Below are 18,847 nucleotides of genomic sequence, written 5' to 3'. Positions count from 1 at the left end.
GCCTTCGTTGAAGGATTAACGTCGAGCTGGCACCTCGGCGTTCATCAAAATCTACTGCCAATCATTAGCGGACTGGAGTTCCACTGTGGCGACCCCTAACCGGGAAAAGCCGAAAGACAGCAACAACTCTGAACCATTGGAGTAGAGACTTGGAAATTTTAACTGAAATAATGCTAGGGGCTACTGCAGCTATTCTACATCTATATGTGCTGGATGCTAAAGTCAGTGCTGCTGGTGCTGCTGACAATAGGCCTAGGTCAAGGAAAAGAAGAAGAGTGTTCAAGACAAGGGTAACCTACCAGGAGCTACATGAGCTGGAGATTACAGGGTGGACAGGGACATATTACAAGAGGTTAGTGAGCTTTGCTACCCTCAATTCAAAGCAGAGTTAAAGGAGGGGAGCACATCCCAGTGGAAACTAAGGTATGTGCAACCCTTAGGATACTAGCTACAGGTACTTTCCATAGACCAACTGGGGACATGATGGGGGGGTGTCACAGGTATCTGCATCCAGGATACTCCAATTTCTGGATGCTATGTTTCCACATTCCAGTGAGTGCATATCTTTTCTCCTTGCCCCTGAGGTGACAGCCAGCATCATGCAACACATCTACCATGTAGCACACTACCCTGAAGTTCTGGGTGCCATAGATTGCACTCATGTACACAACAAGGCACCACTTGGTGAGCAGGGTAGAATTAGTTAACCGCAAGGGATATCACTTCATCAACTGCCAAGTCATCTGTAATGCCCAGGGGATTATTATGAATGTGTGTGCTGGCAACCTTGGCAGTTATCATGACTCCAATATCTGGTGCACATCACAGCTGTACCAGATGTTTGCTAGTGAGGACAACCCACAGGGTCATTTCCTGGGGGATGCTGGCTATGCCCTGAAACCATGGATGATGACAACCATCATAAATGCACACACACACACACATGAAAGAATGCTATAATGAAGCACACACATAAACTAGGAACATCATAGAGCATGTGTTTGGATTTTTGAAGTCACTTTTCTGGTGCCTCGATATATCTGGTAGAGCCTTGCAGTATACCCCAGCCACATGTGCACAGATATTCACAGTATGTGCTATGCTACACAATCTGATTTTGTGGAAACAGCTGCAGAAGGATCAGCAAAGGGAAGGGATACACAGTCCCACAACAGTGCCTAGGTCACCACGGCCACAGTCACAGTACTCGGAGGAGGAACCCTCTGCTGATGTCCCTGTAGGCAGATGTAGGCATGCTCAGTATGCCCTGGCTTTGGCTAGGAGACAATACATAGCACATTCACTGACAACCTAGGGACTAACACCTTACGCCTACTCACATACAGATATTAATATTGATGTCAGCAAAATTGCACATCCTGTACCTATCCATGTATTGGCTGTGCACTGCTTGCATCAGACAGAGTCAGCCCTGAGCTACAGTTGTGCCAATTTCTGCACTTGCAAGGCAAATCCATAACCTACACAGTAGTATAGTGGATTGTTATGTTATGTCATTGTAGCTATAGACCAGGTTCATTGTGCAGGCAACTATACTGGGCTATTTAAACAGAAATTAAATCCATATGGGACTACATACACCCATTCCACTAAGATGTCACCATTTGTAATCAGTAGGCCTCATGCTTGGAATATTCATGCAGTCCTACTGCAACAGATTACTGGTACATCATTCAAGGGACATGTCAGAAGTGAGGTTAAACGATAGTCAGACTAGTGAGTGTCCTAGCAGAACATGGGCTTTTGTTCTCCCATTCCACAAAACAGCAGTGTCCCCTTGTAACTGTCATAATAGTAATTCATCTATGCCATATAAGCATTTTACAAAGTTAGTATGCCCCACAGCATCAGGACAGTAATGTACAATTTGAATTTACTGTTTATGTGTTAGTTAACTGAGAATAGCAAAGTACATATTTATGCAGGTAATGGTCTGATGAATGATCACTTGTATGTCAAGCAGCTTCTGTGGTTCAAAGGACTAAGGCAGGTAGCTTGTGTGATGGTGCATAGGGCTCAAATCCCAAGATATCCAGATATTTTGCATGTGAAGTAGTAATAAGTATTTTTAAAGACTGTAACTCTGTGTAGGCTATACTAGTATTAACCTATTTCACATATTAATTACACATTTGCATCTGCATAGCATATCTAAGACCTAGTTAAAAGTCATAGGTAATATTGGATAAGTTATTATCAGAATTGCAAAGGTTGAGACTTGAAATCATATATCAGCATGCATACCTTGAAATTAGATCTAGTACAACCTGTAACATGATGTACTATAACAATATAATAACAGCTATGAATGAAAACATTGTGCTATGATGTAATTTATATAGAATTGGCAGGGCCATACACAAAACACTGATCAATAAATTAGAACAAATAGGTACTGATGCACTCCTGATAAAATGGATAGCTGTATGGCTAACATATAGGATATGGTGAGTATCATACAGCAAATGGACAAGTAAAATTCTTGATTACAGTCAGGGTGTCCCACAGGGCCCTGTCCTAGGCCCAGACTTTTTAGATTTGTCTTTAGACATATCTTTTTAATCTGAGTTGTTCTACAGTCTGTATGCAGATGACTTGAAATTGGGTATACTGATTACATGTGTTACAGATAGGGCATGTTTGCAAAATAACTTGACTAACTTGACCATTTGGGCATAGGAGTATAATACTCTGATAAATACATCAAAAACTAAGCATATGATATTTGAAAGACTTAAATACAAAGGTGAATATTAAATATAGCATACAGTGATTGAAACTGTAGATTCATTAATGGACCTGAGTATATAGGTAGAACCAGCTTTGAGTTTTTCTAATCATATTTTAATCCCAGCCTGGAGTACAGCTAGGTGTGGGCTGGAGTCAGTTTATGTAACAGTAAGTCTCTAATGTAAACAGTGCACCTCCCATTTGCTTGCTACTTAGCAATGTGCAATCTATCCAAAAAATGCCACTGTGCATGCCCATACACTTAGTTAAGCAAGGAGAGAGCAAATCTGTTGCTCCTTGCACAATTATTTTAAACACACACACACACACACATATATATATGTATGTATATATATATATATATATATATATATATATATATATATATATATACATACACAGACATATATATATATATATATATATATATATATATATATATATATATATGTGTGTGTGTGTGCATGTCTGTATTGCCCTATATACCCAGATCATGTTATAGTGTTGGACAAAGTACCAAAAGGAAGGGGTCAACACTAGATAATGCACTTACAAAAATGTGAAAGTGCATAGAATAACGAGTAACAATTGGGGGACTACTGGGACATCTGAAGTTTAGAGTTCTGGCAGTCTTCTCTCATGTCATTTGTAAATGATACCCCATTTGACAGCAAACCACAATTCAGTGCGAAACACACATAACTATGAGTCAAACCTGTGTACTTGCTGCAAACATCTGGACAATGGTGAGACATACCACATCTCCCTAAGACAGTATGTGGAAACCTTGAAAATGTATAGCATAGTATATGAATATGTACATATATTGTGAAGCCATATGCTTGTATCTATGGCAGCAACAACACCTACATTCACTACAGCCCCCTGTGTCTGCTGGATGTCACCACACACACATCAATAACTGAACAAGTTCTGTAGTTGTGTGCACTCTCATTGACATGGCTAATTTAGTTTTGCCACAAGCTTGCCCATCCAAATGAAAACAGACACATATGCTCAATATGGGTACTGCTGTCACATAGCTAGGCTACAAAACAGTTTTCTGACTGTTAGGGTACTAGCTGCAGATGACAGTAGGAAGCAGTGTGACTCTGCAGGCATCCCAAGCTGTTCAGCACAGGTCTTGTTTGTATTCTCTAGTATTACTTCATCTGCAGTCATTTAAAAAGCAGACTTGAGCTGTGGTGCTTGTGTTGAGTACTGGGAGCTGGCATGTGCAAGACTAGATAGGTAAGGGTTCTAATCTCACTCCAGCCCATGTGTATCTCCTTGCAACTCAAGTGTGAATACTAAACTGGCATGTTTTCTGCTGTTTTGGACCTTGCAGGTGCTGCAGGTTACCAAACTCTTGTCTTCCACAAGGCCTGCTGATGCCATCTATCATAAGATTACCTAAAGACAAATTAATGCCAGACTTGAGCAGTAGTGCATGTAATACATTGTGTGCTCTGTAGTCTCAAAACTTAGATAGGTAGGGGTTATATTCTAGATGGAGCCAACTTGGTGTGTGTGCAGTGCTCTGCAAACATAGATAGGTAGTGATATTATTGTCCCTGCAGCCAACTTGGTGTGTGTGGATGTTAGTCAGAGTATTTTACATCAACCTATGGGTTACAGTTTATGTGTTAGTTAACTGAGAATAGCAAAGTACATATTTATGCAGGTAATGGTCTGATGAATGATCACTTGTATGTCAAGCAGCTTCTGTGGCTCAAAGGACTAAGGCAGGTAGCTTGTGTGATGGTGCATAGGGCTCAAATCCCAAGATATCCAGATATTTTGCATGTGAAGTAGTAATAAGTATTTTTAAAGACTGTAACTCTGTGTAGGCTATACTAGTATTAACCTATTTCACATATTAATTACACATTTGCATCTGCATAGCATATCTAAGACCTAGTTAAAAGTCATAGGTAATATTGGATAAGTTATTATCAGAATTGCAAAGGTTGAGACTTGAAATCATATATCAGCATGCATACCTTGAAATTAGATCTGGTACCACCTGTAACATGATGTACTATAACAATATAATAACATAGGTTCATAGGTTCATAGGTTTATACTAGGCTATCTGCCCTAAGGCATTTATAAGCCTAGCCCAAATTATTGTGGCTTACGCCACCCCTTATATGAAAAAATATTGTGCCCATTAGTTTGTTGTGCCTCTGTCCAGCAGTGACCCAGAGATGATTCCCGGGGTAAACCTACGATCTCCCATCCACAGGTCTAGATTTCTCTTGAACAGAATCAGCGAGGTGCTCTGCCTCACATGGACCGGGATTTTATTCCACAGCATAGGGAGTCTCTGAGTGATAAATCTATCCCTCCAGCACGTCCTATTTATATCCGTGCTAAGGTTTAAGTCACTTGCTCTAGTGGTTTTGGTGGATTTGGATTTTTTGAGGTGGAGCATGTCCATTAATTCCGGGTTGGACATGGCCTTGCATGTCAGGCACATGTCACCTCTGAGCAGACGGTATGCGACTGAATAGAGCTGGAGTTTCTTCAATCTGGCAGCATATGACAGATTTTGGAGTCCCTTTATCCTTTTGGTGAGGAACTTTTGGGGTCTCTCCAATTGCTGCAGATGTCGGGTGAGATACATCCCGAATGGGGCATTGTACTCGATCATTGGTCTGATAAGTGAAGAGTACAGGGGAACAATGACCTCACTAGATCTGGATGTGAATCCCTTCATGATCAGGTGGGCAATGTAGAAGGTCTTTCTAACCACTTTAGCAATGTGAGTGTCAAAAGAAAGGCCACTGTCAACCTGGGTCCCCAGGTCCCTGATAACCTCTTCTGTGCTTAGTGGATTGCCACCTATATGGTAGCTTGGGGTTACCTTGTTTTTCCCGAAGGGTATGACTATACATTTTTGGCGTTTAACTTCAGGCCATGGCTCTGGCACCAGCTATCTGTTTCCGTGAGTCCCTTCTGAAGGATATCAGTGTCCGATGCACTTTCCACTATGGCCCAGTTTGCAGTCATCTGCAAACTTTGTCAGCCAAAGTCCTCCCATGTTGGCCTGTACTTCTGAGAAGTAGATGCCAAACAATAGGGGCCAAGGACCGAGCCCTGTGGGACACCACTTGTGACCGGCTTGGAGTCTGACACAGCGCCAGCAACTCTAACCCTGTGGGTTCTGTCCTTAAGCCAGTTTGCAACCCATCTTGTGACATATGGGTTTACATTTAAGCTGGTAAGTTTTTCTACAATACCCGAGTGGGGTATTGTGTCGTAAGCCTTTTCAAGGTCAAGGTAGGCTGTATGGACTGCCTTTCCTCATCAATGGCCTTGGTGACTATTTCAAGAAGTCGACCAAGTTCAAAAGGCATGATCTTCCCTTGACAAAGCCAAACTGGGTCGGGTCCAATGTCTGCAAGTCCCCTATATCTTTGTTTATGAGCTCCATTATGATCCTCTCCATAGCTTTGCAGACTATACTTGTTAAGCTTATGGGGCGGTAATTACCAGGGTCCGTAGAGGCGCCACCTTTGTGGAGTGGGACCACAGTTGCCGTACGCCACTCCTTGGGCACGTATCCTGTGGTAAGGCTGACATTAAACAGCTGCCTTATGTGCGGGTTTAATTCCTCATTTAGCTCGTGTAGCACACAGCCGGGGACACCATCCGGTCCCATTGATGCTGTGTTTTAGCTTTAGAGAGAGCAGCTTTCACCTGCGCATTTGAGATGTCCGGGAGGCTACACTCGGCTGGGATAGTTATCTCTCCTTTGGGGGGGGTGAAGTTTGCACTGAACCTGTCTGCCAGTATGTTGGCAATGTCTGTGGGTTCAGTGATTTTTGTATCATTTTGGACTAATTCTGAGCATATCTGTGAGTTTCCACCCAGGTTCCTAACATAGCTGAAAAGGCCTTATGATTGTCCTTTGAATCCATGGCAATTTTTCTCTCAAAATTGGCCTTAGTTGATTTTATGAGTGCTCGGATTTTTTTACTAATAATGATCAGGGGTGACTTCCCTTTTATGGATTTTGTTCTATCATGTAATAGCTTTCTCCTCTTATTGTAAAGTTTGTTAATGGCTGGGGTCCACCAGACTGGACGTTTGCCCTTTGTGGAAAGAGTCTTGGTTTTATTTGGGATTGCCTGATCCATGCAGTCCTGGAGGTGTTCATAGAAGGCATTTGTAAGGGCTTCCGTAGCTTGGGTTGTGGTTTCCTCTGACTCAGGGGCCTTGAAGGATACCACACCAGTCTTGAGTAGTGTGAAGTTTGCTATGAATGAAAACATTGTGCTATGATGTAATTTATATAGAATTGGCAGGGCCATACACAAAACACTGATCAATAAATTAGAACAACTAGGTACTGATGCACTCCTGATAAAATGGATAGCTGTATGGCTAACATATAGGATATGGTGAGTATCATACAGCAAATGGACAAGTAAAATTCTTGATTACAGTCAGGGTGTCCCACAGGGCTCTGTCCTAGGCCCAGACTTTTTAGATTTGTCTTTAGACATATCTTTTTAATCTGAGTTGTTCTACAGTCTGTATGCAGATGACTTGAAATTGGGTATACTGATTACATGTGTTACAGATAGGGCATGTTTGCAAAATAACTTGACTAACTTGACCATTTGGGCATAGGAGTATAATACTCTGATAAATACATCAAAAACTAAGCATATGATATTTGAAAGACTTAAATACAAAGGTGAATATTAAATATAGCATACAGTGATTGAAACTGTAGATTCATTAATGGACCTGAGTATATAGGTAGATCCAGCTTTGAGTTTTTCTAATCATATTTTAATCCCAGCCTGGAGTACAGCTAGGTGTGGGCTGGAGTCAGTTTATGTAACAGTAAGTCTCTAATGTAAACAGTGCACCTCCCATTTGCTTGCTACTTAGCAATGTGCAATCTATCCAAAAAATGCCACTGTGCATGCCCATACACTTAGTTAAGCAAGGAGAGAGCAAATCTGTTGCTCCTTGCACAATTATTTTAAACACACACACACACACATATATATGTATGTATATATATATATATATATATATATATATATATATATATATATATATATACATACACACATATATATATATATATATATATATATATATATATATATATATATATATATATATATGTGTGTGTGTGCATGTCTGTATTGCCCTATATACCCAGATCATGTTATAGTGTTGGACAAAGTACCAAAAGGAAGGGGTCAACACTAGATAATGCACTTACAAAAATGTGAAAGTGCATAGAATAACGAGTAACAATTGGGGGACTACTGGGACATCTGAAGTTTAGAGTTCTGGCAGTCTTCTCTCATGTCATTTGTAAATGATACCCCATTTGATAGCAAACCACAATTCAGTGTGAAACACACATAACTATGAGTCAAACCTGTGTACTTGCTGCAAACATCTGGACAATGGTGAGACATACCACATCTCCCTAAGACAGTATGTGGAAACCTTGAAAATGTATAGCATAGTATATGAATATGTACATATATTGTGAAGCCATATGCTTGTATCTATGGCAGCAACAACACCTACATTCACTACAGCCCCCTGTGTCTGCTGGATGTCACCACACACACATCAATAACTGAACAAGTTCTGTAGTTGTGTGCACACTCATTGACATGGCTAATTTAGTTTTGCCACAAGCTTGCCCATCCAAATGAAAACAGACACATATGCTCAATATGGGTACTGCTGTCACATAGCTAGGCTACAAAACAGTTTTCTGACTATTAGGGTACTAGCTGCAGATGACAGTAGGAAGCAGTGTGACTCTGCAGGCATCCCAAGCTGTTCAGCACAGGTCTTGTTTGTATTCTCTAGTATTACTTCATCTGCAGTCATTTAAAAAGCAGACTTGAGCTGTGGTGCTTGTGTTGAGTACTGGGAGCTGGCATGTGCAAGACTAGATAGGTAAGGGTTCTAATCTCACTCCAGCCCATGTGTATCTCCTTACAACTCAAGTGTGAATACTAAACTGGCATGTTTTCTGCTGTTTTGGACCTTGCAGGTGCTGCAGGTTACCAAACTTTTGTCTTCCACAAGGCCTGCTGATGCCATCTATCATAAGATTACCTAAAGACAAATTAATGCCAGACTTGAGCAGTAGTGCATGTAATACATTGTGTGCTCTGTAGTCTCAAAACTTAGGTAGGTAGGGGTTATATTCTAGATGGAGCCAACTTGGTGTGTGTGCAGTGCTCTGTAAACATAGATAGGTAGTGATATTATTGTCCCTGCAGCCAACTTGGTGTGTGTGGATGTTAGTCAGAGTATTTTACATCAACCTATGGGATCATAGGATCATAGGAAGTCACTAGTGGGATCATAGGATCATAGGAAGTTACTAGGCTAATTCCCCTAGGGCCGTGATAATCCTATCCAAGTTCTTATCCTTATTTCCACAATCAACACCTATTGCCCCTGTCCAAGAGGGACACATGTTGAATCCCTGGGGTGAATTTATGGTCACACATCCAATCAACCAGACTGCATTGGAAGAGGGCCAATGAGATATTCTGTTTGACATGAAGTGGGAGTCATTTCCAAAAGTATGTTAAGCTCTGGGAGTAAAATCTATCCCTCTAGCCATTTTTATTAATGTCACATACCAGGTTGTTAAGGTCTATAGAGTGAGTAATCTGTGTACCATTTGACTTATGGATATGCAGCATTCCCAATAAAGCAGAGTCAGAGATTGCCTCACATGTAAAGCACACATCACCTCTGAGTAGCCTCTGAGAAGCAGAATAAAATGACAGTCATATCAGATGATCCACATAGGACATATGCTGAAGACCTTGATTTTTCCTTGGGAGGGACCTTTGTGTTCTCTCCAACTGTTGCAGGTGTTTGGAAAGCTACATGCCAAAAGGACCATTGTTTTCAATCATTGCCCTGATGAGGGAAGAGTACAGGAAGGTTAGAACTATTTTTTTCGGGAAACAGTGCCCTTACCTATGGCATGAGCAAGATAGAATGTCTTTCTAACCATTGTGGAGACATGGTGGTTGGTCAAAGGTAAGGTAGCTGTGAACCTGTATACCCAGGTCTTGCACCATTGTGTGCGTATGTAAGGTGTTGCTATTGATATGGTAGTTAGCAGGGACATTGCTTTCACCAAAAGGAATGATAATACAGTTTTTTGCATTGAGTTTAAGGCCATGACTTTCACACCAACCATTTGTTTGTGTAAGACCCTCTTGTAGGATGTGGCCATCATTTGGAAATTCTATGACCACTTCCAGTTTGCAGTCATCTAGCAAACCTTGTCAGTCACAGACCTTTAGTTTTTGCTTGTACTTCAGGGAACTAGATTCCAAACAGTACAGGTCCCAGAACAGAACCCTGTGGAACCCCACTGGTTACAGGTCTGCTGTTGGAGGATTCCCCTATTTTGACTATATGAGTTCTATCAGTGAGTCAGTTAGTGACCCAAATAACAATATAATGGTTGATGTCTACTTCTGGTGAGTTTGTCAATGATACCTGAGTGGGGGATGCTGTCAAATGCCTTGGCTAATTCCAGGTAGGCTGTATGGACAGATTCTGCCACATGTAGGGCCTTTGTAACTGTCTCAAAGAAGTCCACCAGGTTTAACAGGCATGATCTGCCTTTGACAGATCCATACTGAGTACGGTGAAGTTTGTGTTGATTACCTATGTCTTTGTTGATAAGGTCCATGATGATTTGCTCCATGGCCTTGCAGATAAGGCTAGTCAGGCTAATAGGTCTATAGTTCCTGGGGTCAGTGGATGCACCATCTTTGTGCAAGGAAATAACAGTGGATGTTTTCCAATCAGCTGGTAGAAGCCAGTGCTTACACTATGATTGAAAAGAGTACCCAATGTTGTGGCTAATTCATGTTGGAACTCATGTGGGATGCAGCCTGCGATGTTATCGGTTCCCATAGATGCTGTGTTTTTGGACTTACAGAGGGTGTTTATGGCTTGCTCTTTACAGATGCAAGGTAGGGGACAGGTGGTAGGGATGTCATGGGGTATGTGTGGTGAGGACAGGAGATTGAAGTTGTCAAAAAACCTGTTGGCCAACAGGTTAGCTATGTCCACAGGCTCAGTATATGTGGTAGCATTAACTGACAGTGTGGCACACATCTGGGCCTTTCCTTTTAGGTTACGGATGTAACTAGAGAATGAGTTGTGGTTGTCCTTTGTTGAAGAAGCTAATTTGCTTTGGAGGACTTCATAAGACTTCTTATTGTCTTCTTTAGGCTGAGGGGGGAGTGTTTCCAGTTTTTGAGGGCTCTCTCCCTCTTTGTCTTAGACAGCAATTTCTTCCTCTTATTTTAAAGCCTGTTAATGGCAGTAGTCCACCAGGCAGGTTTGCTCTTCCTTGAGGAGCTTGCTCTGGTACTATTAGGTAAGGCAGAGTGATTGCAATTATACAGGTGTTTGTATAAAGCATTGGTGTACAGCTCACCATAGTTGTCAGTTCCGTCTGAGGAAGGAGGTGCAGTAAAGCTATTTATACCATCCCATAAGAGGTTATAATCTGGTTGGAGAATCTTTTCATGTAGTTACTGGGGGGGCAGGTGTGACAGTTGTTTTGAATGAGACTGATTTGTGGTCAGATCTCACCAGGGAGGACCTCACATTGGTGGTGCTACAGTGGTCTCCCATATTGTTAATCGAATGTCCAGGATGTTGGCTCCCCTTGTGAGAGTGATTACCAGCTGGTCCAGGCCATTGCAGTTAATGAAGTTGAGGAACCGTTGGGCAAGTGAGTATGAGCACAAGTAATGTACCCAGTCAATGGATTGGTAAAGGTCACACAAAACCATAGTTATTTAATGTACTGTATCTTGATAGAATCAAGTACATACAGACAAGCAGAGAGGGTGTCCTGATTCATGGAGGGGGTCCTGTAGCTAGCAATGACTTGAATAGGTGCCCTACAAACAGTTAATTGCACCTGAAGTGTCTCCAGGGAACCATACTGCTTAACAAATCTGGATGTGTATTTATCTTTAAAGAATAAAGAAATAAATAAATAAGTAATCTCCATGGTATACCCGAAGTCTCAAAACAACACACTAAGCAAGTATAGTGGGTCCAAAAACAAAACAGTGTAAGAAACTTCTCTATATGGAAGATTTTCAGTCCATATATCGCTAGTTAATCACTGGATATTAATCAGATCAAGCAACAGTAGTAGAAGTAGAAAACTTAAACTCGTCTTAAGTAAAAAAAATAAATAAATAATAAAAAATATATAATTGTACAGAATTACTAAGTATTCAAAAGTAATCCAAGCAAGGCAGGCAGTCGGATTCCAGTCGAAAATCCTTTATTAAGTACACAGACAAGAGATCCAAGTAAAACAAAAATAAAGTAATAATTTCCTCACAAGCTTTCTAAATATATATATACTTTTTATCAGGAGTGGTTTATTGCGCTTTAAAACAAAGTGTTATTGGTACACATGTTAAATTCACATCCTTTCCCCCATCAGTGTGACATTCGAGTTGGTCCTGTCCTACTTAGTAGCTGTCATAATAATATAACCCTTATGTACTTAAATAAAATTTATAATGATGTGTACCTTTTATTTAACCAGATTATTAAGTAGATTAATAAGTCTTTGATTTTATCCAAGACAATATACTACATGGCTGGAAATATATCAACCTTAGTCCATTTGGCAATAAAAAAAAATATATAAATATATACATATACACTTTGCATGTAAGAAATCAATAACAATACTAACTAATTATACAATAATATTTTTATAGATAGTTTTTAGGGTTCTTGTACACAGACCTGAAGAAATCCAGAAGGATGAAAGTGATATTTGTTAATAATAGGTTATGAAAATAGAATATGATTTTTGCAATTGATTTTTTACATGCAAAGTGTATATGTATATATTTATATATATTTTTTGATTTTCAAATGGATTAAAGTTGATATATTAACAGCCATGTAGTATATTGTCTTGGATAAAATCACAAACTTGATAATCTACTTAATGTTGTTGTTGATGTCTTTCAACTTTTCCCGGTTAAGGGTCGCCACAGCAGAACTCCAGTCTGCTAATGACTGGCAGTAGATTTTGATGAACGCCAAGGTGCCAGCTCGATGTTCAACCTTCAGCGAAGGCACTCCCATTTATGCATGTCTTTTGAATGCCCATTCAACCATGGGGAGGGCATGCAGACTCCACACAGAAGGTACTCCCCACACTCCAGCTAATAATCTACTTAATAATCTGGTTAAATAAGAGGTACCACATCATTAAAAATTTTATTTAAAGTACATAAGGGTTATATTATTATGACAGCTACTAAGTACGGCAGGACCAGCTCGAATGTCACACTGATGGGGGAAGGGATATGAATTTAACATGTGTACCGACAGCACTTTGTTTTACAGCACAATAAACCACTCCCTTGCCTGATAAAAAGTATATATATATATATATATATATATATTTAGAAAGCTTGTGAGGAAACCATTACTCTACTTTTGTTTTACTTTGGATCACTTGTCTGTGTACTTAATAAAGGATTTTCGACTGGAAACAGACTGCCTGCCTTGCTTGGATTGCTTTCGAATACTTAATTCTGTACAATCATATATTTTTTATTTTTTTTTTTTTTTACTTAAGACAAGTTTACGTTTGCTACTTCTACTACTGTTGTCTGATCTGATTAATATACAGTGATAACTAAAGATATATGGACTGAAAATCTTCCACACAGAGAAGTTTCTTACACTGTTTTATCTTTAAAGAATAGTGATACACCACCCACTTTATTTTTCACACCCTCAGTGTCAGATGTGAATGTATGGAAGGAGGTGTAACCTGGTATGGCTGGGGTGCTCTCCATGGCCTTCATCCAGGTCTCTGTGACTGCACAAATGTCTGCATCTTCCAAGGTAAGGACAGCTTCCAGCGAGTGCAGTTTCGTGATGAGACTCCTACTGTTCTTTGGTTTGTTCTTGGCTGTGGTTTTTACATTGGGAATTTTGTCCTTCAGACACCACCTGAAAAGGCACTATGGGGGTGGCAAGATCCTTGGCCAGTAGCTGAAATCCATGGGGTGAAAAATGAAGACCATTTCTGAGAAAGGATTGAGGTCTGTCGATTATGTCATCCCAGGCTGACATATACTGTATTCCCTTAGAATGACACCAGACACTAAACTAATTATGGAGGTCAATCATTTTCTGTTTGTATTGAGGCATCATCCTAGGTGAAGGTAAAATTCTACATAAGACTAGGGACATACCTGCCTGTGACACATAGTCTGAGAGTTCAGTCATGTGTCTCTCCATACAGTCCAGAGTGGTACATCTCAAGTCAGTCACACCAACATGGACTATGATGGTGTCATAACAGTACCTGTTGTTGACAGACTTGAGTGCATGTGTGATATGGCATATCGTGGCACCTAACAGACAGCTGACTGTGACATTTTCCTTCTTCACTCTGGTGAGAGGGATATCAGTGTGTTTCATGATGGAATCACTTATGACTAATATGTTTGATTTCATGTATTTCCTTAGGTGTTTAACCGGGGAGACACTGGTGCATGAGCTATTATGTGTAGTGTGTTCTGCAGATGTAGTATTATGTGTACCATGCTTTTGTTTGAATTTTGGAGGTCTCTGGTGTTTAGGTATGTTTCTGGTAATGACCTCCTCATATGTAGGTGTGATGTGGGTTTAGGTGGAGTAGGAGGTTAGGTGTGCATGCTGAAAAACCACTCATTGTCATATGTACTGACAGAGATATGATAGCGCATGGATTCAAGGTTCTTAATAGACTTGCATATCACACGTGCTGTGTTTGTGTGGACTAGGAGTAGAGTGTTGGTGATGCTGTCCACATCTCTTCAACAGACACCACTAATGCCATTAGCAATAGATTATTGTGTATACATCACAACAGGCCATAGTTAGGCAGTGGCCTGGCAGATACTTAAATGTCAGATGTTACTACCTTGATGGTGTTATTCTAAGGTAAAACAGTACCTGACAGTGTGGGATAACATGGTGGATTGAGAATGCTGCTTTGCCAGGCATATGGCATTTTCCTGAGCCATAATCATTGTTATGAGGCAGGGTCACAATAGCAGACTTACAAATGCTACAATGTTCTCATCATCTGATCAGATAATTTCAAAAAAATTTTTTGAGTCTGTAAATAAAGCTTTGGCAAAATTCATATGGTTCCCTAAATCTGTTAGAATTTCTTATTCTAGATTGGCATTTTCGAAGGACAAGGGAGGTTTGGGTTTACCTAATCTTTATCTCTATTATTTGATTGTCTCATCCAATAAACTTCTTACTATCTCTAAATTCAATAACACTTCTTATCCAAATCAATCTTTATGGATAAAATTATGGTATAATTATGTCATTTCTAATAATTTAAATCCTGAAGCTATTCCCTTTATCTCTCTGGATAGTTTATTTATTAAAAATATATCTACAGTATTTAAACAAAAGATTAGAGATTTCCAAACCTTACTCAAAATGTGTAAACTAGAAAAGATCTCGCACCATGTTCAGCCAATTCATCTAAACCCAAATATATTATTGGACAATAAACTTTTGAACTTAACAAACTATCCTTTAATTAAAAATCTAAAAGTAGGAGATGTTTTGAAATATCTTGACTTGCCTTTATCTGACTGGCGTAAGTTATTGAAAGTAAACTGGAATTACTCACCAATTCTTATACAACTAAGAGCAATAATTAAAAACAAATTTGTATGTCTGGTCCCCATAGACTCACAATTGAAAAACCTTAACACGATTATCAAAATACTTTCATCATCTGATAAAATGCTCTCATACTCATATAAATTAATTAATTCTTTAATGATGGACCACAACTGTCTTTTATCCAATGTTTGGTTGAATTATAATTCCCAATTGTCAGAATCTCAGAAAGTCCTGGCTATTAGACACACTAAGGAATTTATCCCTTTTAAAAATTAGCATACACACAATTAATGATTAATAATGATGCCTACTTTACCCCAATCAAATTAAACAAATTTAACCCAAATAAGTCCCTTCGTGTTCATGCTGTTCTCATCCCCAAGCAGACCTCCTTCATATTCTATGGTATTGTCATTTTTCTCACAGATTGTGGACATCTTTGAAAGTCAGACTGCAGAAAATGGGATATCAAAATCCACGTTGACGTGGGAATTTGCTATTCTACATATTCCATTGATTCATCTTTCAAAAGTTGATATTCATGTTATCATTTTTATTTGCTCATTACTAAAACTTTATATAATACAAAATTGGATTGATCGTTCTAAATTAAAATGGGTTACTTTCCAGAAAATGGCTTTTAAATTTATTGATGCTCAAAGATACTTAGGTGGGAGTCCAAAAAAGCTATTAGAAAGGTTGTGTTAGAAAAGGTTCTAAACATATTAAATAGTTAATGTTAAATATTTTTTTTTTCTCTCAGGTTGCCTAACTTGTATATAGTGTACATATGGTGTATGTTTTATTTCTAAATAATTTATCAAAATCTCAGGAAGGTTGTTATCACTAGATGAATTGTTATATGTTCATTTATGCCTTCTTGTTATGTATAATCTTTTAATTGTCTTGCTATTCATATAATTAATAAATTTTTTTTTTTTGAGACAAATGCGACAATGTACAATTCCAGCAAAGTAATTGTCATGCTGCTACACCCTTGAGGTTCACAGATTCAAACACATTCTCTGTAGGCACTTTTTACAGTGAAGATAATGATTTTTGTGCATGCACAGAAAACTTGCTCAACTTTGCAGTAAGTACTTTGGCCCTGCAAGACTACAATGCCTGTAAAACAACCAGACAGCAAATGGATGTTGTGTAAACAATTTGGAACTACAGTTTGGTGTTCTGGGAACCTAAATATACAGTATAACATACTTAGGACATGCTGGAGGGACAGGAACATCTCCCAAAGGTGGCCACTTCTCCGCAGTAGGTCTCACATCCATGTCACACAGATCACCTCCATTAAGCTCTTTGCTGTTGAAGGGCAGGCTGCATGAATTGCTGCAAAGCCATTACCTAACATGGATCACTGCCACTGTGGACCTTGTTAGATCAACCTTAGACATCCATGTCACCTGTTATATTGTGATGCAGCAGCTATGCTCCTAATCACCATCAGGTCAGTACCCTAGTCAAATCCAAGGAACCTCAGAACCCAAGGCATAATACATGAAAAACAGAGCCAATTGGTCTGTTTGCTATTCAAGGCATCTATACAGAAAAGGCTACAACAAGCCTACATCAAGCCTTGCATCATCTGGGACAAGTATTTGGGTCAACAAACAAGCTGTGGCCTGCTTCTTATCTTGGGTGTGGTAATAACAGCTTGCTTCTTGTGAGACGAAAAAAAAAATGAGCATTGTATCCCAGTAGAGTGCACCCATAGTGAGACCAGCAGTTGTAGTAGCCAGGCATTAGCCATTCATGTGACTCCCCTCTTTTCAGCATTCTTCACAAGGTCATTCTTTGTTTTCAGTAAGCAATATTTGATTTTTGTCTAACTTCAAAATAACCACCTAAATACCACATTCTTAAATTTTCAAGATATAGATAGTTTCCTCTCCAGTGTTTGGCATTGCTGTGTACAGACTCAGACAACATGAGTGACATTTCTCCTGGGGAAACATGATGGAACTTACTACAATATCATGTTGCATACAGGACAACTAGCCTGCAGTGACAAGCACTGTTTTCCATAGTTGCAAAATAGAAACTTGTGACATTGATTGATATTCTCAGTGCAACTGTTTAATATGACCTTGCCTACTGTGACCGTTAACACCTTGGTAGATATGGGCATCCTGAGACAATATAAAAATTGCCTCATGTTTACCGTCAACCAGTTCATTCTCAAGCAAACTGATATGGTATGTGAGAGATGTATTAACACAATGTCACTATAGGCAAAGCTCTCACATGACAGTACTCCTAATGTTAATAAGGTAGTCAGTAGTACACATGCTGCACCCATCACACACAATTCAAAGCAGACATATGCTGAGGCACTGAGATGTAACCTTCATAAATTGCAAAGACCTCATAGACAATTTGCAGATGACAGATACTCTCAGCAGCCTCAAATGCATTCTGTAAAAACAACACACATATCAACACATAGAGCTACATCTCATAGAAGCTCAACCAGTAAGTCCATAAGGCAACCCAACACACAGTCCAACATTCTAGTCATTGCAGACTCCATTGTGAGACATACTGATGTCTCTTTCACTAAGCTGAGTAAGGAGAAAGACAGGATCAATTGCTTATCAGGGGCTAGGATCTGCCACATTATGCACACTCATATCATTGGACCACAAGTAACACAAACACAACATGTCATTGATGCAATTATATCATCACCCTGGAATAAATGCTCTCTTGCACACCAGTCAGTACATATGACAAAGACCAGGTTATCACTCTGCACACCTCACCTCCCACCTCACCCAAACCCACACCACACATACCTACATATTCAGAGGTCATCACCAGAAACATAAACACCAGATATTTCCCAAACACAGACATAAGCATGCTGCACATAATGCATCCTGTGCAGAACACAACACACATATTAGTTCTCAGACCAGTGTCTCACCTGTCAAGCTTTTAAGGCAAAACACTAAAAGCAAAATATTAGTCTTAGGCGATTCCAGCATCAGACAAACAGATGTCTCTCTCACCAGGCTGGATAAGGAGATGGTCACAGTCTTCTGTCTTTCAGGTGCCAGGACCTACCATATCACACATGCACTCATGCATCCCAAGAACAGGTATTGTTTTAACTCTGACATATTACATGTTGGTGTGAATGACTTCAGACGTACCTCTCTGGACTATATGAAGAGAGATATGACTGAACTCTCAGACTATGTGTCTCAGGAAGGTATGTCCTTAGTCTTAAGCAGCATTTTACCTTCATCTAAGATAATGTCTCAATACAAACAGGGAATGACTGACCCCAATAATTACCATTGTTTCTGTTGTCATTCTAAGGGTATACAGTATCTGTCAGCCT

Source organism: Protopterus annectens, chromosome 2.part2, assembly GCF_019279795.1.
Source record: "Protopterus annectens isolate FY-2018-M chromosome 2.part2, PAN1.0, whole genome shotgun sequence".
Taxonomy (NCBI): domain Eukaryota; kingdom Metazoa; phylum Chordata; order Ceratodontiformes; family Protopteridae; genus Protopterus; species Protopterus annectens.
Note: the sequence above shows the minus strand (reverse complement) of the source record.